At 39.9% G+C, this 25,684-nt stretch overlaps 1 protein-coding gene across 1 annotated transcript in view; it reads left to right on the top strand.

Annotated features, from left to right (window-relative positions):
- grm5b (glutamate receptor, metabotropic 5b) overlaps window positions 1-25,684 on the top strand; it is a 464,503-nt gene that overhangs the window by 272,465 nt on the left and 166,354 nt on the right. The window lies entirely within an intron of this gene.

The following is a 25,684-nucleotide window of genomic DNA, read 5'->3' as shown; positions in this document are numbered from 1 at the left end:
GTCTCCCAAGTATCAAGGATATCTTCAAAAGGCAGCAAAAAGGTGACATCCATCATTAAGGACACCCACCACCCAGGACATGATTTCTTCTCATTACTATCATCACACAGGAGGTAAAGAAACCTAAAGACAAGCACTCAATATTTTTAGAGCAGCTTCTTCCATTCTGCCATCAGATTTCTGACTGGACAATGAACCTACAAACACTATCTCACTATTTTTGCTCTCTTTTTTCATTACTTTATTTGTTTTAAATATATAATTCTTACTGTAATTTAGAGTATCTTTGCTGCTGCAAAACAACAAATTTCACCACAGATGACAGTGATAGTAAATGTGATTCTGATTTTGATTCTGGCCTATACTTTAGAACACTTGCTCCCAAACCTTTTTGGGTTACCACCCCCTTGATTGCCAGACCACATTCCCAGCAACCCCCATCTTCCTTTCTAGTCATTATGAAAAAATTTAAAGAATGTTGATTTACGATGCTCAAAGAAAGAAAATAAGAACTGCAAATTCAAAGCAGTGACTTGCAAAAATTATTCAAATCAATGTAATGCTACAAATAAAATTACTCCTTTATTTCATTGCAGTAAAAACAATTTTCATCAGCAATTTTAGAGTGTACATTATTAGTCCAAATATTCACTACTTCATTGTTTTTTGACTTTTCAGTGAGATGGATGGGTTTGGTGCAGTGATATCATCTTCTCAGCATCAGGATCAATGTCACTCAGAAGGAATCTCAGATCCTCACATTCAGTAATTTACAGCAGAATTAATAAAGCTAGATCTAAATAAAATCCAGATGTGGGCAGGTAAATGGCAGATGAAATTTAATGTAAGTATATGTAAAATCTTACATATAGTAAGTAGAAATATTAGATATAATTATACAGTGGGGTGCCTTGAGCTGGGGAGTGCACTGTGTGAGAAGGATTTGGGTGTCCTGGTAGACTCATTGCTACCAACTTCTAGACAACGCACAGAAGTGATTAGGAAGGCTAATAGAATATTGAACTATATAATGCACTCAGTGGAGTTTAAGTCTTGAGATGTTTGATGTGCTTGTGAGGTCTCACCTTGAGTACTGTGTACAATTTAGGTCTCCATATTTTGTGAGGGATGGGGAGTCACTGGAGAGGGTTCAGAGAAGAGTGACTAGACTCTTTCCAGGAGTGCAGAGTATGAGCTATGAAGACATTGAAAGAATTAAATCTTTTTAGCCTAAGTGGACATAGAATGAGAAGAGACATGATTGAAGTGTTTAAAATCATTAAGGGTATAAGTAGGATGGATGCTGGCTGCTACTTCAGAATTAATCCATCCAACAAGTACACAGGGCCATAGGTGGAGACTGGTTAAAGAGAGATTTCAAACTAACATCAGGAAGCATTTCTTTACACAGCGAGTTGTGGACACATGGAACAAGCTACCCAGTTGCATAGTTGAGATTAGTACCTTAGAGACTTACAAATCTAAACTCGATTGCTACTTCAATACAGTATGTGAATAGGAATGTGGCAGGCTTTATTGGGCTAAATGGCCTGTTCTTGTCAAAATCTTTCTAATGTTCTAACATCTGTTTTGCTTCTTTGAAAGAAGTTGGGCAACTGCACTGAAATCGTGCTCCACTGAATATGATGTTGGAAAGGCAATATAGAACATCTCGACCTTTTTCCATTGTGCAAGATAGCATTCAGAGATCTCTTTCTGTGACAAAGTCTTGATATGAGCTTTTGAACTTCAGCTTCAATTCAAAGTCATTTTTGTAGTGAGATCGGCTCTTCTTCCATCCTCCCTGTTACTTCCTCATGATAAGTATTCAGGAATGGATTTTTTTACCCAACCTGGAATTTGGATTGGGAGATGATCCTGCAACCTCTCTAACATGTCGTTATGCAGCTCATCTAACTTGGCATGGTATACTTGAAGATTATCATCTGTTGTTACTTCTTTCTCTTCCAACTCAGTCAGACTCTGAAATTGGAAAAGGTTGAGACAGCCAATGTTGCACTTAAGTAAGGTTAACTTGGACAGAAATGTGAAGTTTGACTGATGTGACTTTGATAAGATTCATATAATTTCCTTGCAACTGAAGACTGATTTCATCAGACTTTGCAAATAATTCTGACAAATAAGCAATGTCATGCTTAATATTCTTGAGTTGCTTGCTGAATGAAGAATTCGAGTCTTCAAAGAATTTTATCTCAGTTTGAAAAAGCACATAATAGCATCTCAGGCAGTTTCCTTTTGAGAGTCATCTGACCTTTGCATGCAACAGCAAGCATTCAAACTGTTCATCATTCTCAACACAATACTCTCAAAATAGTTGAGAATTGAGTGCATTGGACTTAATTATATTTACTGCTATCATAATAGTATTTAATGTTTTATGGAGCCAATCACTTAGGTTCTTTGCATAACATGTTGTTTGTGAATTACACTGTCAATGGTAAATAACATCAGCGACAGCTTTTATCAAGAAACTAATAACCAAACAGTGGTGTCCTGTCATTGACACTGCCCCATCTGTAGCTCAATGTCATACTTTGAAAAATTGATCAACAACCCAAAATATTAACTCCCACTTTATATCTATTTCTAGTCCCCTTCCAAATAACAATTCTTGAACAATTGCTTTCATCATTTATCAAGCGAACACAACTAAGAAGAAAAAATTCATTGCCTGGCAAAGTTGACTCATTGAACTGCAGAACAACTTCTGTTGTCTAAATCTATTGTACAATGAGTCTTCCACCTTCTCAGATGTTGCACCAAATCATTTTTGAACAGAGATGTTGCTATGTGGAATCACTTTTATTATTTGGTTTCATGACTTATAAAAAACCACATTCAGAACTTCCCTTACTGCTGGAAGGATCAGTTCTTCTGATTGTATTCAATTGCATTCAATTGAAGAATCAATTGTATGGAGCTTTTCAGATTTAGCAATAAACAATAAAACATTGTATGAAGCATACAAACCATCATTGTTTTGTTGTGAAATGCTGACTAACCTGTTTTGAAGTGTTTTCCATTTATGAAAGTTTTCACAAAGTGACTGAAAATAAATCAAGTTCTTGAATGCTTTAGCAGAGTGTGTTCTCTTCAGACATTTAAGGAGCTGGATGGTTTGATAGCCTTATTTGAAAAAAAAACTTTGTCACACAATGGACACATTGGCTTTTGTTGGTTTCTTGGTGCTGGCTGGTATGAATCCGTATTTCAGATATTCCACACTATACTGTCTGCACTTCATTTCTGTTTGGCCTGCTTATGCTGTTTTCATTATGAATTAACGACCGCAGTCAATCTCAAATTGTTTGTCCAATGAAGGAGAAAGTTATGACATCATAATAGTTCAGGCTAAACCTGACTCTCTGCTTGAAGGTATATTAAAGTGGGTCAGCAACATCTCAGTTCTGTTGTGGGCTAGAGAAATGTGGTCAAGGCCATTTGAAATGGCAGATTCTGAGCTTTACCCCATTGAACACTATACTGTAATTAACAGGGATTGTATCGCTGCATGATTTAGAGTGTTGGAATTGTATTAGCTTACACCGTACTACAGTAATGAACAGCAATAATGCACAGGCTGCGCCCGGAAACAATACAATTTCTTCACTCCAGATTTCTCATGATATACCAAATACAGAAGGGCTACGTTTTTTTTTCAACTATAATGTTTCAAGTGAAGCCTAAGAGAATTGTGGGTTAGCTGGTGATGATTGTAGTAATCATCGTAATCAATTATGAGGCATTGAGTATCGAATGCTTATAGTAAATAATTCATTTATTGAATTAAATCTGCAATCCCTCAGTGTCCCTCTCTTTGCAACTGAGTACCCATACCGCCTCCTTTATCTTTCTCACCCCTCCTACTAGAAACTCCCAACAGAGAGAGCCCATTTTGGGAACCACTGCTCTAGAACAAGCCAAACGTCTAGTAAAGCTGTTGCAGTACTTAAAAGAATGGCATTATTTGACAATATAGAAGATAGTCATCTTTAAAAGAATAAACATAACAATATACATTTTTGTTTGTGGGCTGTTCATGGGCTAGATTAGCAGGTTTGATTCATACTTAACTGCTGATCAGACTGAAAAAGAACACTCTGATAAACCTCTGAGATTTCCTGTCGAAGATACAATGGAAATGTAACTTTTCTGTGGCACCACTGGCAGTGATGTCAGAACTTGTTACTGTAATGTCATTGCTCCCTGAATTAGATATAATACTGCAGCCAATAATATCATTTGATAAAAAGTCTAAACTCTCCACTTGAATTTTGTATTCATTCCCTTGGGAAGGCTGGCAAATTAGAATGGTACATTGGTTAATCTACTGTCACAGCCTGTGTGCCAGCTGCCATCTTCCTTCATGTTCCTCGTGGATGCAGCCTGGCTGCCTTTTGCCAAAGTGTCAGATGGTCAAACTACAGGAGACATTAAGCCAAACTTGGGACAGCTTCTGTCACACATACTTCTCTGCTCTGAGACTGGTTCTGTGCAAGTTCTCGTGAACACATTGCCTCTTGATTCCAAACAGCATAGGACTATTATCAATATGCAGGCACTAGACATTAAAAACTGATAGTTTTCCATAACTATATTTCAGCCAGTGAATTACTATTTCAAACTAATTTTATAGCTTTATTCATTCTTCCTTTAATTAGTTTAATAGTAAATAATGTTAATTCTAATCAATTTTTTCATTAGGTTGAAAAAGTGTTGAATCTTTTCAAATATCTGTTCCTTTTTCTTCTCTGTATTCACCTTTTATTGTGCTGTAGCTGATTCTCCTATATTTCTGTGATTTATACAAAAAGCAATTATATTTGTTTTCGTTTTTCTATGAGATTGTATTCATGCAAGCTTAGCTGATCAGAACTGATGTGACTGAAGCAGTCTTCTGGTCAAGTAAACACTAATTTCTTAAATAATTTCAAAGTCTTGGCAATTCTCTGTAACTAGAAAAGTTTCACGTGCAAATTTTTTGTTCCCTTGAATTTATTGCATATTTACACATCTTAATCCTGAACTTATGTACACCTTTTCTAAAATCACATGCTCCTGTTGCAGGATTTTGTTGTCCTATGAAATATATCCTCATGTAGCTTAGGAAAGTGCCCTTCTTTCACAGAAGTTTCGAACAGCCTTGGTGTAATGAAATATATCTTCTATTTTGCTTTGAAATTTCCTTAAGAGTTTCTACTCTTTTTCTTTTGAGGTCATTTATTTTTGTTGAGCCTCTTGTTCTACTGGCACAGGTAATTCTTCATCAGATGTGCATGTATATTCTGCATGGCTGATCTCAGGCAGTGAATGTTGGTTAGTTATTCAGCCACAGAGTATTATAACAGGCTTTACATTTTTCTAGCCAGTGAGTGGGAAGCCATTAAGATGTGCCACCACTTTACAGTTTGCAAACATGCTGTTACAGGCAAACAATTTATCTGAATGTTGAGTACAGCTGTGGATGGTGTTTGAATGGCTTTATCAGTAGACGACAAAAGTAATACTCTGTTTCCTTTATAAATATGCTGAGGCATTGAAGCCAAAGTGTGACATTCATTATGATCCTTGAGATCCAGATACAGTTAAAAGCTAATGTTATTTAGTTGTACAATGGAAGTATTTTTTACAATAAATGACCAGGTAGAAAGGTGGTTCAGATGATTGCCAGCTCATTGTCAAACCTGTGCTCTGCTCTCACACTTTGGACAATTGAGCGAGCATGGACAGTTGGGCTCACATTATTAGAGGTGAAGCGGCAGCAAGAATTTAGAACCAACTCCTTGATTTCTTGTTCTCATCTTATTCTCATTATAATATCAGAGGTTTTGAAAATAATTTTCCCACTCACCTGCCTTCACCTATCATCTCTTGGCCATCCTTTTTCTCTTCTCCTCAAATGTTTATTCTGGCATCTTCCCCCTTCCTTTCCAGTTCTGAAAAAGGATCTCAGCCTGAAACATTGACTGTTTATTCATTTCCATAGAAAGAAATTGTATAAAAACAAAATGTCCATTTTGTTGGTCCTGATGAAGGGCCTTGGCTGAAATGTTGGTTATTTATTCTCCTCCATTGATGCTGAATGACTTGCTGAGTTCCTCCAGCATTTTGTGTCTGTTACATCCATTTATCCTTTTAAAAATGACAATCACCCTCCTCTTCATTCCTTCCATCTTTCAACTATGCCAAAGGAATTGACTTCAGGGAAAAAAGACTCCAGCAGTTCAAAATTACACTTTCATAAGGTACTATGGATGATCAAGGAAGGGACACAATTGTATTTCATTAGAATCACATGGATCAATGATTTCTTACTCCACCATTTGAAAGGGACCACGAGACAATCCCTGATTCAATGAGGAGTACAGAGAAGCACACAAGAGACAGCACTGGAGTACTGAAATGAGGCAGAAGCATGGGGAAACATGACATAGGGCTACATGGACTCCTAATGAGCAAAAGCAGACCATTATGGTTTGAGATAAGCGGTCCTTTTCTGGTTGGCTGCCAGTTACTAGTGGTGTTCTGCAGGGGTAGCTGTTGGGACCACTTCTTTTTATGCTGTGTATGAATGATTTAGATAATGGAATAGGTGGTTTTGTTGCAGATGTTTGCAGATGATACGAAGATTGGTGGAGGGGCAGTTAGTGTTGAGGAAACTTGTAGGATGCAGAAGGACTTAGATTCGTAGAATGAGCAAGAAAGTGGCAAATGCAATACTATGTTGGAAAATGCATGGTCATGTACTTTGGTAGTAGAAATAAATGTGTGGACTATTTTCTAAATGGGGAGAAAATCCAGGAATCTGAAATGCAGAGGAATTTGGGAGTCCTTGTACAGAACACCCTGAAGATTAACGTAGGTTGAGTCAGTGGTGAAGAAGGGAAGTGCCATCTTAGCATTAGTTTCCAGAGGTGTAGAATACAAGAGCAAGGATTTGATGTTGAAGCTTTATAAGGCCTGGTGAGGCCTCACCTTTGGGCCCCTCATCTTAGGGAAGATATGCTGGCATTGGAGAGGGTCCAGAGGAGGTCACAAGGGTGATTCCAGGAATGAAAGGGTTATCATACGAGGAACATTTGATGACTCTGGGTCTGCATTTGCTGGAACTCAAAAGGATAAGAGGGATCTCATTGAAACCTTGAATGTTGAAAGGCCTAGACAGAGTAGATGTGCAAAGGGTGTTTCTCATGGTGGGAGAGTCTAGGACAAGAGGGCACAGCCTCAGGATAGGAGGTGCCCTTTCAGAACAGAGATGCAGAGAATCTTTTTAGCCAAAGGGTGGCAAATTTGTGGAATTTGTTGCCAAGGGGCCATGGTGGAGGTCAGGTCATTGGGTGCATTTAAGGCAGAGATTGATAGGTTTTTGATTGGACATAGCTTCAAAAGTTCTGGGGAGAAGGCTAGGAACTGAGGTTGAGGAGGAGATAGAAATGAGGATCAGCCATGATTGAATTGTGCAGCAGACTCGATGGGCCAGAGGGCCTAATTCTGCTCCTGTGTCTTATGATCTTATAACCAATGATTCTGTGCCAAGCTAGACTATCTCAACTACCTATTTATGCATGATGATGAAAAATTAAAGAACTAATGGAAGTAGGAGGCTCATCATATTCAATGAGAATATCATCATATTCAATGTTCAGAGAGTCCATAAGCATTTTAAAGTGGTGATGGCCTTCCTCCTGAAGTAACTACAATCACAGAAGCCTGTCTAAGCAAGGTGATCCAGTAAAGCTATTATTACTGAGATCTTGGGGACCTCCATTGGTCTGTGTCGACCATGGACGTTGCCTCCCAGCTCTCTATGTGGTAGCCAAGGCAGTGCAATATGGAGAGCAAGCTGTTGTCCATGTAGCAAGCTCCCCCTCTCCATGCAGCTGATGAATCCAAAGGAACGGCACCAGTTGGCAATGGACATTTGTGATCAGAGTTATCCTTCTCCTAGACGGCTAATAAGCCCCATCTGCCTAAAGCAAATGGTTTTAAGGCACCAGTAACCCACCTTTTCCCCTTCTCCTTTCAGTAGAACCTGTTCCACAGGGCTTAGTAGCTAAGCCATACATAAAGGCCAGGAGCTGGACTTTGTTGTCAGAGGCTATTTGAGACACATGCCATTGGGAGCATTTAGTAGGTTGTGGAACTTTATCCCCAGCCATAAAAATATTAAGGAGCCTTATTGAGATCTACTCAGCAAATAAAACATTTCCTGGTTAGTTATATCCACAAGATGCAGGAAAATTTAATCTAGTCAATTACTGCAATGACAGTATGGTCTCATTCATCAATAAATTAGTAAATTGGTAAATTAGTTTATTAATGTTACATCTACTGATCTAGAGTCCATACAGATGGTTTCATTTTAACAAGGCATTGAAGCAGTACAAGGTAAAACAATAACAGAAAGCAGAATATAATGTTACTGTACAGATAAAATGCTGTGCAGGTAGACAATAAGGTGCAAGGCCATTGTGAGGTAAATTGTGACATCATGGGTCCATCTTATCCTGAAGACCATTCAATAGTCTTATAACGGTAAAATAATTGTTCTACTTGTGCCCACTGATATGTGCTTTTGGATATTTCTGTCTTCTGTATGAAAGCAGGGGGAAGAAGAACAGATTTCAGAGGTGTTTGGGGTCTTTATTTACATTGGCAGCTTTACCAAGGCAGAGAGAAGTGTAGATGGAGTCTATGGAAGCAGACTTGTTTTCTGAGATGTGATGAACTGTGGTTTCTGGCAGCCATCTGCAGAGCAGTTGCCATGCCAAGTGACCATGCATCCAGACAGAACGCTTTCTATGGTGCATCAATAATAATTGGTAAGGATCATATTGGACATGCCAGATTTCTTTAGTTTGCTGAGGAAGCAGAGGTGCTAGTGAGTTTACCTGGCTGTGGTGTCAATGTGGTTGGACCAAGACAGACTATTAGCCCATAAGACTATAAAACTCATGAGAAGAGTTAGGCCATCCAGTCTGCTTTGCTATTTGATAATAGCTTACTTATTTTCTCTCTCAACCCCATTCTCCTGTCTTCTCCTCATAACCTTTGACACCCTGACTGATGAAAATCCATGATTGGTGATTGGAACCATAGTTGATGTTCACTAGCAGGAACTCGTAGCTCTCAACCATCTCAATGTCAACACCTTTGATATAAAGAGGCATGTGTGCAAAAATCCCTTCATGAAGTCAATACTAGCTCTTTCGATATGCTAACATTGATGTACATTCAGGTTGTTCTCATGACACCACATTACTTAGCTATCTTTTTCCTTCCTGTACTCCAACTCATCGTATTTGAGATTTGGTCTACTACAGTGGTAACATCTATGAAGTTGTATATGGAGTTAGAGCTGAATCTAGCCACATCAGCTGTGTAGGGAATTCAATATGTAGCTGAGGACACAGCATTGTGGAGCACCAATGATAAGAATAATCATGCAAAGGTGTTGTTGGTTATCCAAACTGATTGTGATCTGTTGTCTAGATAAAAAGGAAGTATTGAGTCCTACTTCTATACATTGGAGATTAGTTTGCTTGTAATTTATAATATTGAAGTCAGAGCTGTAGTCAATAAATGCGTTTTTACTGTAGAGATACTCCACGGTGTGAGGCCATGGAGATGGGGTCCTTGATAGACCTGTTTTGGTGGTAGACAAATTGCAATGGACTGAGGTTGTCTGGGAGGGTGGAGTTAAGGGGCTCCATGACCAGCCTCTCAAAGCACCTCATGATGGTAGATGTCAGAGCCACTGCACAGAAGTCGCTAAGGCATGTTAACTTATTTTTCTCGGATACTGGGATGATGGTGGTTTTTTTGAAGCAGGTGGGAACCTCGTAGTGAAGCAAGGATAGGTTAAGAATGTCTGCAAATACTTCCACCAGCTGATCTACACAGAATGTGAGGACATAGCCAGGGCCAGAGGTTTTCCACAGATTCACTCTCTGAAAGACTAAACTTACATATGTGACTTTCACTCTGGGTTCATTTGTATTCAAGACTGTCTGGGCAGGTGGCAACATTCCAAACCCCTTCTATTCAAAATGTGTACAGAATTCATTATTGTCAGCAATGCAGTCTGACTTTAGTTGTAGCCAGTTATAGCATGTGAGCCACAATGAACAGTTGGTCTGGCATTGTCTTTTGGCATCCCTGACAGCTTTACAGTGGTCATATCTTCATTTCTTGCAAAGGTCAGGGTCACCTGATTTGCATGCTGCAGTCCTAGACTTCACAGGGGAATTGAACTCTCCGTTCATCCAAGGTTTCTGAGTTAGGGAACACCTAGATTGATCATTTTGATGCACAGACAGTAATTGATAATATACACTAATTGAGAAAAATCCATGATGATGTATCAAACTAATCTAATTAGTTTGGTTGCTGAGTCTTTGAAAATGGACCAGTCTCCTGACTCAATGCAGTCACGTAGGGTCACAAGGTAGTCATTGGAGACAGAGATGTACTTTGATAATAAATTAACATTGAATTTTGATCAATGATTTCCTCAGACCAGCACTGTGCAACTTCCTGTCATGAGAAAAATGAAGCAATGGGAAGGGGTGATACTGATGTAAAAAATGATTTTAAGTCTTCAGTGAGTTCATAACTGTTCCACTGCATTCAACCAAGACCACTCACTTCATATTTCATACCAACATACTGTAGATTAATTTTAAAAAATCTGAATTTCAAAGTGAGAATAACTGCCCTCAACATCAAGACAGCAGGTGAGGTACTAATAATGCCTGGTTAAACTAATGCCAATTGAATCAGTTTGAGTTACACATTGAATAATGTTGTAGTGTGAATCAAGTCACCTCAAACCCCTCCACAGAAGAAAGGCATTGCTTTGAGGAAGATCTTACATGCAGAAGACATTGAGAAAGATCAGGCATGGACTGATATTGAAAATTAATGTTTATGCCTCATAATTGTCATGCAGTTATAATTTCCAATAGTGGAACTCTATTCTGATAAGCTTCAGTGACATTGTCAGCTTCCCCACTCTCACCAGCCTGGGGCTACCACTGGGCAGAGACTCTGCTGGAGCAGAGAGGTAATACTGTGATTGAAAGTGCAGGTCAGAGGTTAGTTTCAGCACTGACTGACTATCTCCAAACTTACAAATACCTTTCCACAATCTACAAGGCAATATTAAGAAGCATGATAGAATACTCTTTATCTGTCTGGGTGAATAAAATTCTAACAAAATGCAAAGAAGTTTAAAACCAGGGCAAATTAAGCCACTCGATTGATACATTATCCTTAAAAAGTTACTTCTTCGAACTTCACCTCACTCCCAGACTTCACAGAAGAACAAAAAGAGAAAGTGCACAGCAGTTATGGATAGGCAATAAATACTACCCATGCCAGCAATAGCTATATCCTATGCCAAAACAGAAACTAAATTGGTATTTGAAGATTGCTTCAGCAAATGGTGTTTGCTCATTTTTGTTCTAGCCTATCACTTACCACACATTTTTGCTTAAAGGGTTTTAGGCTACTGAAGTAACATTGCCTTTTTTGTCTTATTAACAATGTCCTGGGATACTGCAAGATACTGATTGAAATCATTCAAAGTCACAAGACCAGGATGCTGTTTAGAACCACTTGAACAGTGAACCCAGCCACCTGGGCTCCTGACTTCACCCACCTTCCAACTGCTTCAGCTTGGTTGCTTATTTTGCAAAAACAAAAACATCAAGCCCAACCTGAAACTTCATAAGATGTAATTTGTGGTGGTTGCAAGGAGAATCCATTGGAAACCTCAAGCACTTTATCAAAATGGGCTGCGACTCCTATAGGAAATTATGTGCAATGTGAAAGATTAATACTGAAGACAGGATAGGGTTAAGGATGGAAAGAGTCAAATAAGATGCAATGAAATAACACTTGAGGGATGAGTAGTTAAAACACTTCATAGAAGCTATAATCGGGTAGGAAAAATAATGAGGAATTAGTCAGCAGAAGAAAACACAGTGATAGCCATGAGGAATCATAACCAGAGGAACAGTTGTGCTCTAAAGGAAATAATATCAAAACAAAACTGTTGGGAGATCTGTGGAGAAAGGAGGTAGAATTAATGTTTCAGGTCTTCAATCTTTCATTAGAATGTTTTTAAGCTCCCAAATTCATCCAGCAATTTCTGCTTCAATTTCTGATTTCCCACTGCTCCAGTTATGTTTTTGATTTTGCAGTATAATATTTTAGCTTAGTTAGCCAAAATAATAAAGTTGGTAATCACACACAGGATTCATTTCAAAGCTAAATTAAGTTGCAGTGAGAAAATAGGGAATGTACTGATTGGAACATACTTCTGTTGTTTCACTCCAGTGCAAGAAGTACCATCTTCAATTAAATGTGTTCAGAAAACAGTAGCATAAAACAAATAATTCCAACATTCCCGGAGAAAATATGTAATTCCATATTAAAGCAAAGCTTACCTGCTTACAATAAATGATAAAGAAAAAGGTGTCATTTTGGAATATAAAGCCATCCATGGCTATTTCATAGCACTCTTATGGTGGGATGCATGAAAACAGTTAATTATCTAAACAATTCACCCCAATCAGTAGTGCTAAATCTGCTAGAGGGTCTGAGAAATTCAATCGCACAACACCACTGTTTATAGCATCCCACGGCTGAAAATTGGCTTTATCTGATGGGAGATGCAATCACCAATAATTCTGCACTATTCTGTATCTCTCTCAATATTTGATGCTCACTTCCTAGATTGATTTTCCTTTCCTCCTCTATGCTGATTTGAGGTAATTGTGTACAGTAATGTTACTGGGGTAGTTTTGTACACAATGATGTTACTCCCTGACCAACTTTTGGATCGCTAGCAGGGAAGTTTGACCAGGCTGAGACAGAAGGGACCAACCAAACCTTCCCCTACTGATTCCACAAAGTGACACTGACCACTCCCCAACCAAACATTCTCCCTACTGATTCCGCAAAGTGACACTGACCACTCACCAACCAAATGTTCTTCCTACTGAGTCCGCAAAGTCCACAACTCACTCCAAACCCCATATTCTCTTGACTAGAACCCATGCCCATGCCCTAACTATCTGAGACCCTTCCACCAGCTTTTTTCTCAGAGCATCCAGTTGGTCAACAAATTCCATGGGGGTCCATGATTTTGTCCCTAACATCCTGGCCCTTGCCTAGTGTCCCCTAATCCAATTATCAAAATATGATTGTTGCTTAGCTAACTTAAGGTAACATCCACAATGCCAACATCCTTGCCACTCATCTGCTTGGTGCCTGATGCCAGACTTGTTGTCCACCTCACCTCTTTATTCTACTTCCCTCCCCTTTCCCCAACCCCACCTCAATTAACTCTCCTCATTCCACCAAACCCCTGTCCCAGCTTCAGTCCTCACCTCTCCCATTCTGTCCTTAATGAAGATCTGACTGCAATACCCCTGCTCCTTCTTCTCTTCCTCCGAAGCCCCAGATCTGGCCTCCATTCCTGTCCTTCCCCTTCTCTCAGCCCCTCAGATCTAGCCTCGGTCCCCAACAACCCTGCCCCACCCACCTCTCACATCAAACCTTAGTCCAGGCCTCAGTACCCACTCCTTCTCTACTCCCAAACCCCAGTCCCAGCCGGAGTTTGCAGGCAATATATCTCCATGTAAGTAACTGTGCACTTTGCAGGTGCGGGTTGGGAGCTGGAATGTGGACAGTGAGAGTGCGTTAGAATTCCTAAGCCGTTATTGGGGTTACACACTGTGAATTGGGAAGTGGAGTGTAGCATACTGCTGATAGTGTGCAGAGTGTTGTCTGCAGCTGGCTGGGGATTAATTTCTCCTGTGCATAATACGTCTGAAGCAGTCAAGAATTTCCTGGAGGAGTGGAGCTAGGTAACGAGACATGGCTTGACAGGTTCTCTGAGCTGGAGAAAGCTCAGACATTTACCGTCCAGTTCGAAGGCAGTGATAAAACAGATGCAAGTGCCTGGGAGGAAAGAGTCTGAGTAAATGAAGGAAACTTGGAATAAATAAACTGAATATTTAATTAGTTAATTAGCATATTAAATTAAAGGTAGGAATGCAAAGCATAGGATCATTTTCAAGTTAAGTGAACTTGCAGTGGTCACATAATAAATATCGTTGCTAATGGCAAACATAGAGGTAAAGATTCCTTTTTATGTGAAGGTGAAGGGAGGGAGAGAAGTTCTCCGTTATGCTCAGTGCAGTGTCCTATCGACATCCAGGCCTGTCCCACTGCACACACCACATCCACTCCAGCTGCCTCCTCAAAGCAACCTTTCTTCCATATCCTCTCCCACGAACTATATATCCGGACTCCCAGTCTCGAATCTTTTTCCACCCACCCCTTCAAACTGCATCAAATGTCCCAATTCTAACTGACCCTCTTGACTTCCCACAGCAGCAGACTGCCCTACCACTGCACCCCTGACTCCTTCCCATCCCACCCCCTCTCCAACATCTTCTCCCCTTTCTCCCCAGAACACCACATTATCCCTCCCAATGCACATACCCAGTCCCTCCCATTACTCTCATAAATCCTCCCACCAGCCTCACTCTGTTGTTTAAATGCCCCCCAAAACCACTTTTTATGAAGCCTGCTGTATTCCCATGATCCGCACAGTTTCATGCTGCAGCCTGCCTGACTCCATTCTTATTCTACAGCCTACTCAACCCTCAACAACCCCCCATAGCCAATTACCCTTGTCTTACCTCCCCCAATGACCCCTCACAGTCAATCAAAACTTCTGCCTGTCTCCAACGAACAATCATACTTGTTATGTGCTTCAATGACCTTCCACAACCAGTAACACTTCCCCCGTTCTCCATCAATTCTCCCCAACCGATCACACCTGTCTTAGACCCAAAGAGCAATCACAATCACATTTCAGCCTGACCCTCAGCCAATCACATTACAGTCTCCTGCTCCCCAATACCCCTGCTATCTGCCCCACAACCTTCTTCCCTGCAGGTTCTCTGAACTTCCCCCACCAACAAGCCCTGCAACCTGCCTGCTCTTCTCAAAGCTCTCCTCCTTTAATTGTCCTGTTGCTCATGCTGAGCACTTCCCTTGTCAACCTTGTCCTTGCACTGCCTTCTCCTTCTACTTATTGATCCCTTGTTTACTCTCACTTTCCTATTCACTCCCTCTTCCCAGAGTCCTCACACCCTACCTCACTCTGGGACTCACTTGAGGCCATTACCCATTGAGCAGATGACATAAAAGTAGAATCCTTTCAAAAGGCAAGCTGCCTAAGGCATGACTGATAATGGCAGCTCACCCCACGTCCTTTGATAAGGACACAGGTTAAATTTATTTGCCACGTGTAATCAGAACAAAAGATAAAATGTGCTGTTTGCCTCAAATCAAAGCAGCAAGAAGTGTCGACACACTTCTAGTGGCATCATAGCCTGCTAACAACTCACAGACCTTCACCGTATGCCTTTGTAATGTGGGAGAAAGCAGAGCACCTAGATGAAACCCTTGTGGTCACAGGGGAACATCCAGACTCCTGACAGACAGTGGTGGGAAATAAAACCCACTCTCAGAACTGGTGCTGTAACAGGAATAGAATTACCACTATGTCTTTGATGATAGCTTCGGGAGTTCAGTGACCCTTCAATACTGAACCAACGCTTGAAAACAGACTCAGTGAAGTCTCTACCCTTGTACACTGCTCTTGTGTATGGTGGCAGGAATCAGGTTACATAGTTAGTTGCATTTTATTTTGAAGTCAGTGATGAAGGAGTTCTACACAATGCATCCAACTACCTATAGAGAAACGGCCCTTTCATACTACAGCGGAGGGGTTGTCTGGATTGGGAGGGGTCATAGTTTGTGAAATGGTTAGTAGTGATGGAGAAAGCAAAATGTTTTGTACATTCTGGGACAATACTGACATTAAAATGATTCCATGGCCAAGACCCTTGATGTTCAAATCAACCACTTGAATTTTTTTAACATTTTGTATCTGGCTGGAGTCACGTGGCATATTGGAATAAGGGTCTATCTGTAAGATATAACCTTATGTAAATTGATTGGAAATTACACAGTGCCAGCTCATCACTATTACACTTTTACTTTCTCTCTAATGTATATTTTGAAGCTTTCTACAGTAGTGCTGAAGCAGCAACACTATAAATAAACATCCAAATGGATAAAAATATAGTCCATTAAAATAACTTAATATCAACATTCATTTATTATGTGAATTGGAAATATTTTCATAAATCATGATGTGCTGTGTATAATGCTGGAAACGGTTCAGAAGGCTAATTCCTGGGACAAGAGAGTATCACACAAAGCTGAAAAAATGTACAACTGTATTCTTTGGAGTTGAGAAGAATGAGGGGTGATATTATTTAACATATAGGACTTTTCTGATTAACAACTGGGTTTCATTTCTACTGACATGCATAATTTGATTTTGCCCATAAATTTGAAAGTACTTAAAAACACTCAAAGTGGTAACATACCTCTACAATATTGTAATGAATTGAATCAAAGGCACAGAAGTCAGATAAGAAAGAACAATTACTAAAAGTGGAGAGAGCTGTAGGAATAAAAATATCTACCAATGTTGGGGTTTTGAATTTAATAGTATTATGGGAGCTTATTTGTATATATGGGTGTACATAAATCAGGTGATTGCATCCCAGGGGCAGACTGAATAGGATTCTTAGGAGGTATAACAAAGTACATGTCAAGATGTTTTCATTAGAGGGAAAATCATGATTAAGGGACATAGGGACAAGACAAGAGACATCATTTAAAACTGCTTGGGAGTTTCTTCTCAGGAGTGATCATCTCTGGAATTCTTCAAGGGATGTCAAAGGTATCTCACTAGATGAATTAGCTTTTTTTTTATTCAGGGGATTGTGAGTAACTGGTATTGAAGAGTTGAGGCCTGAGACAGATCAACCATGATCACTCTGAATGACAGGGGAGGCTTGAGGGGCCTGGTGTCCTACTCTTACTCCTGCTTTCTGGTATCCTTGTATCTTGTGTTTATTGCTTATAATTCCAACAATGTGAAGTCTTGTTAAAAAGCATTCAGGATTGGTGTTAACTGCGGGTACCACCACAGTGGCAATCCTTTAACATCTGATGACCAGGATTTCCTGCCTAATATTTGGAGAGATTTAATTGATTAAATGTTTAAGCCGAAGGGATTCAAATTCTCCACTACCATTTATCCCATATTTATTGGACAGAAAAAGGAAAAAAATCAAAATCTTAAATTGTCTATGAGTCTTCTCAGCTATCTCCTCACACCCTACCATAAAAGCATTAGTGATACAGAAGCCAGTATCTCCTTGATTGTGGAATCAAATGTGATCCTGAAGGAAGAATGATATAGTAATTGCAAATTAAGGACAAAATTTAGGGTAGCATTAATTTTATAAAATTTATTGAACTACCTCAAGACTGATTTCACAGACTGACCTTTTTACTGAACTGATTTCTTATCAAATCCTAAACTTTGCCATTATTTGGCAATCTTCCATCAACTCAATACGGATCCTCCCAGCGAACACATCTTTACCTCTGTCCCACTCTTCGCTTTCCACAGAGATTGCTTCCTCTCTGATTCTCTTGTCCATTTGTTCCACCCTACTAATTTCCCTCCTGGCACTTATCCCTCCAAGTGGCCAAAGTGCTACACCTCCCCATTTACCTCCTCCCTTACCTCCGTTCATGGCCCTAAATAGTCCATCCAGGTGAAGCAACACTTCATCTGTGAATCTGCTGGGGTCATCTATTGTATCCAGTGCTCCCGATCCAGCCTCCAATGGTGAGACCTGTCGTAAATTGGGGAACCACTTTGCCGAGCATTTCCGCTCTATTTGCCAAAGGTTGAACTTCCCAGTGGCCCAACATTTTAATTCCAACTCCCATTCCGGCATGTTGATCCATGGCCATCTCTTATACCATGAGGAGGACTCCCTCAGGGTGGAGGAGCAACATCTTATATTGTGTCTGGTAGCCTCCAGCCAAATTTCCCTACTCCTCCCCTCTTTCTCTATTCCCCTTTCTGGCTTTTTAGCATTTCTCACCTGCCCATCACCTTCCCCTAGATGCCCCTCCTCCTTACCTTCCCCTATGGTCCACTCTCCTCTCCTATCAGAATCTTTCCTCTCCAGCCCTTTACCTTTCCCGCCCTCCTGCTTCACTTATCATCGTCTTCCTGCCCTCCTTTCCCTCCCCTCAACTTTTTAGTCTGGTATCTTCCCCTCTCCTTTCCAGACCTAACATTGGAAGGCTCAGTACTCATGCCATTACATTGCAGACCATTCAGGCAAATATGAGGTAGGTTGTTCCTCCAGTTTGTGGAGAAGGTCAAGGATGGACAGACCAATGCAGAAATAGGAAGGGGAAATGAAGTGTTGTTTCAGTTCAACAAAACAATGAGATCCCATCTTTGATTGCTGATCCACACCTAGTAAATGTTCCATCTCTACCACCACTCGTTAACTCTTCTCCACCACAGTCTCCTCCTTCAATGACAACTGAACTACAGCTCACAATCTACCCAAGTTCCTCCAGTCCCTCTGCCATTGCAGTGCACATAGAGCAAAGTCTTTGAGTGAAAAGTGCCAGGTCTGTTTGGTTGTTCTCAATATCCTGGAGTCTGTGTGCAGTAGAACTTTGTGGTGAATCATGTATTGCCATGACAGACTTTGTTTATTCTCTGGTAAATTCCCAGTCTTTTCTACTTTCCTTGATGCTTTATTGACAATTTATTGCTTTAAAGGAACAACACTGAATACTGAATGTCTGAAATAGAAATGGGAAGTGCTCAAGCATTTTTCCAAGGATTCAATATTTCAAATACATTGTACTAACAATTCCCGGGAGGAATGTGCACAAAGCTATCTGTTACTGATAGCAAGAGACAATTTTAGGCAAGCAGATTAGAATGTTCAAAACTATTCAGATATGAGATATGATGCATTCTTCCAGGTGGTACTTGTTACAAATCTTTATCCTGCAGTTTTGCCTGTATTATTTGTCAAAATCAAATAATGCTTTCAGTTTCATCATTTGGTAATGTAAGTCGGTCTGTTCATAAACTATAGTAAGCATTCTTTCCTGTTGTATCTCTTTTCGTAATTGTAAAAAATTAATAAAATTACATTTGTTGTTTAGTCACCATGTGGTGCTTTATCATAGTGGAACTTAAACAAATACAGTGATTTTTTTTTAAAATAACAAATACAGAATTAAAAATACTTTGTATCTCAAGTTTGTTATAAAGAATACATTGCAAATGACTCCATATACTGTCAGACTGAGTCTCGGTCTTAATAGAGATAAAAAAGAAAGAGGCACAATGTGTAATTACACACTGTTACACAGAAATAACATTTTGGAGTGCCTTTCTCTTGCTTGACTAACTTTTTGTGTTTGTTGTTCTGAACAGACCAATCAAACCAAATCAGACAGAACAAATACTTTGATGGAAATTGCTTTAGCAACAACTTCATTTATATTTTATTACCATTTTAAATTCTGCAGAGTAAAGTACCAACCAGATGTAAATTTAGCAGAGTCAAAGTTATAATTTAGGTTGAGAATGGAAGATGAGTCAGAAGCTAAATGATGGGTGACATAACGCAGTGGTGCAGTGATTAGTGTTACTGCCTCATAACTCTAGTGAATCAGGTTCAATCCTGACCTCCAGGAGTTTACATGTTCTTCCTGTAACTGCATCAGTGTTCCTATTTCCTCCCATATACCAAAGCCATACTGACTGGTAGGTTGATTGACCACTGTCAATCCCGACTTAGCCTGGTGGCAGGAGAATTGGAGCAGGGGAGGAATTGACTGGAATGTGAGGAGAAAAGTATTAACATGGATTGGTGCTTAATGGTTAGTGTGGGCACAATGGAACAAAGGGCCTATTTATGTACTGTATATCCATTTCTACAGGAGCCAGTCTACAGTAGGGACAGAGATCAGAGGACTCAATTGTGTTCATGCAGCATCTTCACCAAATAACACAAGCAATATAACAGCAGTGGTTAAATTGCATCGTAATTACTATGAAGGTACTCAAAATTTCTGGGGTATCATAGTGAAATTTGATAGAATACGATTTCTAATTTTTTTTGTGGTTTATGGAAAGTTATGATATGAAAAGTTACACCACATGGGATACAGACAGAACCAACTAATCAGATACATAATTGGCCTGATGGTAGGAAGTAGTGTTGATGGTGGCTAGCTGAGAGTGAAAATGGTTGTCAGGTTTACAAAAGATTTTGATCAACTAAATCCGGAGGACAAAGAATCACAAATGGAGTTTAAATTAGGTAAGTCTGAAGTATTGCAATATGCAGAGACAAATGAGGGTAGAACTTTCACAGTGAACAGTAAGGCCCTGGGAATGTAGTAGAATAAAGGGGGACAGAAGTACAAGTACATGGTTCCCTGAAAATGGAGTCACAGGTCAACAGGGTTGTGAAGGCGGCTTTGGCTACAATGTCCTTCATCAGTCAAGACAGTGAGTACAGAAGTTGGGATGTTATATTGCAGTTGTACAAAACATTGGTGAGGCTGCATTTGAAATATTGCGTTCAGTTTTGTTCATCATGCTATAGGAAAGGCACCATTAAGCTGGAAAGAGTGCAGAGCAGATTTACAAGGAGGTTGCAAGACTCAAGGGACAAAGTTATACAAAGGTTGAGCAGGTTGGGATTTTTTTTTCTTTTGGAGCATAGGAGAATGAGGGGTGATCTTATTGAAGTGTATAAACTCATGAAAGGCATCAATAAAGTTGGTGTGCACAGTCTTTTTCCCTGGATTGGGGAATCAAGGACTAAAAGGCATACGTTTAAGATGAGGGTAGAGAGATTTAATTGGAACCTCTGAGGGGCAACTTTTTTTACCCAGTAAGAGGTCAGTATGTGGAATGGGCTGTCAGAAAAAGTTGTTGAGGCAGGTACATTAACAGCATTTAAAATGTACTAGAACAGGTACATGGATAGGAGAAGTTTAGAGAGGTATGGGTCAACAGTAGACTAGTGGAGATGGGAATCTTGGCTGGCATAGACCATTTGGGCCAAAGGGTCTGTTTCCGTGTTGTATGACTCTATGATTTCTGACAGTTTATGGCCTTATCCAACAACCCCTGAACACTTGTTTAACCCCTGTTGCATTAAAGTTGTAATGACCTATTTTTATTCATTTACAAGAGAGGAGTCACATCAATGATTTATTGTCTATCCTCAAATGCTCTTGACAGGTGAGCTGTCTAGGGTATTTATGGATGGACAATAGATAAATGTTAATGTTTAGCTACTCTTCTGAGTCCACCTGGTGACAATGTAGTGCTGTTGTCCATGGAGTTTCAGGATTTACACTCAACGGATCTGAAGGAATGATTAATACTTCCAAGCCAGGCTATTGTGCGATTTTAAGGTGAACTTGCACGTGACCACTACCCTTTTCCATTTGGATCTGTGAGATGCTTTGGTGAGTTCCTGGATACACTATTTCCAATCAGGTAGTGGCAACTTCTGTGAGCATTAATGAAACAAAATGCAGAACCCAAGCTTTCAGTCCAACAGGTACTCACCAGAGTTATGTTACATAGGAACCTACTCTCATTCTGCTCCATTTAACTCCATCAGCAAGACATTTGTTTACATTCTTGCTCATGTTCTTTCGATTTGCCCTGAGGCACCACAGTGTAACAATGAATGTTAGATTCCAGCCAGTCTCTTGGAGAAGAGAATTGTTCTGAATTCCTTATTGTATTTACGAGAGACTTTAACTGTAGTGTCTACTGTAAACGAGATTTTTTTCCAATGAAGCCCTTTCACTATTAAAGTCCTCAGTTTGGTTATCACTCAAGTTTTGACTTTATTTTTTTTAAAAAAAGGAAATAAGCCCCTGCCTATTGAAGTATTTTGATCAGGATTACTGGTCAGATTTGGTAAATGTCTAATAATTTAATTCCACACCTGTTCTGCTGTTTTGTTTTCTATTCTATAGTAGGGAGGCTGAACTCCACACAGCATTTCATGGTTTAGTGTAATCTCTCTGCTTCACTATATGGTAGACATCCTCCTGCCACCCCACCAGGGATAGGGTTCGTCTTGTCCTCACCTACCACTCCATGAACCTCCCCATCCAGCACATAATTCACCATAATTTCTGCCATCTCCAATGTGATCCTCCCCACTGATCGCCCTCCTGGCACTTATCCTTGTAAGTGGAACAAATACTACACCGGTCCCTACACCTCCTCCCTCACTACCATTCAGGGCCCTAATCAGTCTTTCCAGGTAAGGTGACATCTGTGAGTCTGTTGGGATCATGTACTGTATCCTGTGTGGCCTCCTGTATATGAGATCCGGCGTAGATTGGGAGACTGCTTCGCCAAGCACCTACAGACCATCCACCAGTAAAAGGGGGATCTCCCAGCGACCACCCTTTTTAATCCCACTTCCCATTCTCATTCCATTATGTCTATCCATGGCCTCCTCTACCGTCTCAATGAGGTCACACTCAGGTAGGAGGAACAACACCTTATATTCTGTCTGGGTAGCCTCCAACCTGATGGCTTGAGCATCGATTTCTCGAACTTCTGGTAATGCCCCCCACCTCCTTCACCATTCACCATTTCCCTCTCTCACTTTACCTGCCCATCACCTCCCTCTGGTAATCCTTCTCCTTTTCTTTCTTCCATGGCTTTCTGTCCTCTCCTCTCAGATTCCCCCTTCTCCAGCTCTGTATCTCTTTCACCAATCAACTTCCCAGCTCTTTACTTCATCCCTCCCCCCTCCCGATTTCACCTATCACCTTGTGTTTCTTCCTCCCCTCTCCCCGCCTTCTTATTGTGGCTCCTTATCTTTTTTGTCCAGTCCTGATGAAGCGACTCGGCCCAAAATGTCAACTATACTCCTTTCCATAATGCAGCCTGGCCTGCTGAGTAAATCCAGCATTTTGGGTGTGTTGCTTGGATTTCCAGCATCTGCAGATTTCTTTTGTTTGTTTATGTTTTATGTCTCTATTGAACTATGTCATTAGTTTGATGTATTATGTAATTATATTCCAGGATCTCCCTGCTTTGATACCTGACTCATTCATTGATATATTGGAGTGTCACAGTACGGCAGTGGCCAGAGAGGTTTATGTTTACTCTATATAGAATCTACTTCATTTTTAACTCTGCAGATTACCATCCAGAAAAGAGAAGACAAATAAACACCTCATTTTTTTCTAATATTTCTTATGAAAGGCCTAAATAGGATAAAAAGTAATAAATAAACATGACTTTTAAATCTCTTTAGGAGCTCATCATTTCACCTAGTCATAAACATAACAATTTAAGAAAGTAAATTAATAGGCTGGACCATAGATAATAGAAACAGAAATTGCTGGAAATAGTCATCAGCTGGGACAGCAACTGTGGAGAGCAAAGAGTTAATGTTTCAGATTGAAAGGCAGTCATTAGAACAATTCCATATTCCCTCGTGACTGAGAACGAGGGTATCTCAGCCCATCACGGCTAAATTGGCTCACCTCATTCCCACATTCCAATCAACTGTCTGTGATTCCAACTTGCACCTACTACAGAGGAAATTATCTACCGACCTACTGTTCAGACAAAGCATTTCTCTTTCTGCAGATTCTGCCTGAAATGCTGAATGTTACCAGCAAATTCTGTTTTTATTTCAGATTCCCAGCATCTGCATGTTTTATTATTATTTTCAGGCCTTATCTAAGAGTTGGTAGCATAATGTTCCCACCAGAAGCACAAACACAGCTACACAAACTATCTGTCATTCTACTATTGATGGATTTTTGACAAGTCAGATCTAGTATAATCTTAAAACAAAACAATATATAACATTTTCGTACCTCTCTTTAAAATTTCTCATACTCAATCACAGCTACAGGCTGTGTAAGGAAACCAATTAATGGGAATTTGATCCAAAAATCTGCTGGCAGATGGCTGCATGCAGTTGTTCCCATGGTCACTCAGATGCAAATTCTGTGGAGAAAAATTCTGCTCCTGTTCATTTTCATTGAACCAACTGCTAACCAACTCTTCACTCAATTGTTTGATTCAAGGATATTAAACATACTAGGTGACAATATATTCTTAAAGTGAACTAAGTGGAAAGTATGGCATTGATTAATTATGATGACTGTTAGCAGTGTCTTGCTCATGTTATAACTTCAGTGGAAATATTGCAACAGATGGCACAATTGTTCTGCTGTTGGTCAGAATCATGTGGAAGCAGCTGCTGTGAGCTGCAGGTGCAGTTTATACAGTATCAAATAGAGACAGTGTGGCTCAGGAATCTCCTGAAACCCTGACCTGCCTCCCTCCATTTCAAATGTGAATGATATAATGGGAAGCAATTGATTGTTTGACAGATGTTCAAGTTTCTATTAAATTTGAAGAAATTTTTATGCAGCCAGTCTCACTTCTTTCTCCAATGTATACCCCTCCTCTCAGTGTATCACTATGGTTCTTTGTTAAACAATAATAAAAGTTTCCTTCTCTTGTGGATTCAAGTAAATTGTTAGCAAATAGTGGAGCAGAAATGATAAAAACCCAAATGTTGTCCAAGTTTTATTTGTAACTGCCCATAAAAATCAAACACTTAACTAGGGTGGAACAATATTTCTTAGAAAGAGTACAGATAGGGTGCATGTGCATGGTCTTTTGCCAAGGACTAGGGATTCAAGAGGTAGAGGGCATACATTTAAGGTGAGAGGGGAGAGATTTAAAATGAACCTGAGGGGTAACTTTTTCTCTCAGAGGGTGGTCAGTATATGGACTGAATTGCTGGAGGAAGGGTTTGAGGTAGGCACATTAACGATATTACAAAGACTTGGACATCAAAGTGGACAGAAAAGGCTTAGAGAAATATGCGCCAAATACAAGCAGATAGGGCCAACTGAGATGGGAATCATGGCCAAAATGGAGCATTTGGAGGAAAGGACCCAGTTACACACTGCATGACTCTAATAGTAAAGAAAGTAAAGCAAGCAAAATTTATTTCCTGCACCAAGTAAAGACATCACGTACCTTCCCTTGTATATTTTGCAGAGTTTTTTTCTTGCATTAATAGATTAAAAAATGAAGGGGAATCTTATTAAAATCTACTGAATTTTGAAAGGCTTCAATAGAGTGGATATGGAAAGGATGTTTTCTGCCATGGGGGAGTCAGTCTAGAGGACACAGTCTCAGAATAGAGGGACATTCTTTTAGAGAAGAGATGAGGAGGAATTTCTTTAACCAGTGAGTGGTGAATCTGTGGAATTCATTGCCACAAGCAGCTGTGTCACTGGGTATATTTAAGGCGGAGGTTGATAGATTCTTGGTTAGCCAGGGCATGAAGGGATCTAGGGTGAAAGCAAGAGATTGGGGCTGAGGGGGAAATGGATCAGCCATGGTAAAATGGTAGAGCAGACTTGATGGGCCAAATGGCCTTATACTGCTCCTATATCTTAGGTCTTGTGGTCAAAAAAATTCTAGCATGAAACTCCATCCTGTATATCTCAGAAAAGAACCAGGTCCAAGAATTGTGATCGCAGCAGCCTAAAGTTATGAAATAATTGATAATGTTACCAGTGAAGCATTTAGTAAAGATCATTCCAAAATCCTTTTTCCCATCAGCGTGAGAAAAAAATA

The sequence above is a fragment of the Hypanus sabinus genome, chromosome 3 (genome assembly GCF_030144855.1).
Source record: "Hypanus sabinus isolate sHypSab1 chromosome 3, sHypSab1.hap1, whole genome shotgun sequence".
Taxonomy (NCBI): Eukaryota; Metazoa; Chordata; class Chondrichthyes; order Myliobatiformes; family Dasyatidae; genus Hypanus; species Hypanus sabinus.
This window is presented reverse-complemented; position numbering and strand designations above follow the sequence as displayed.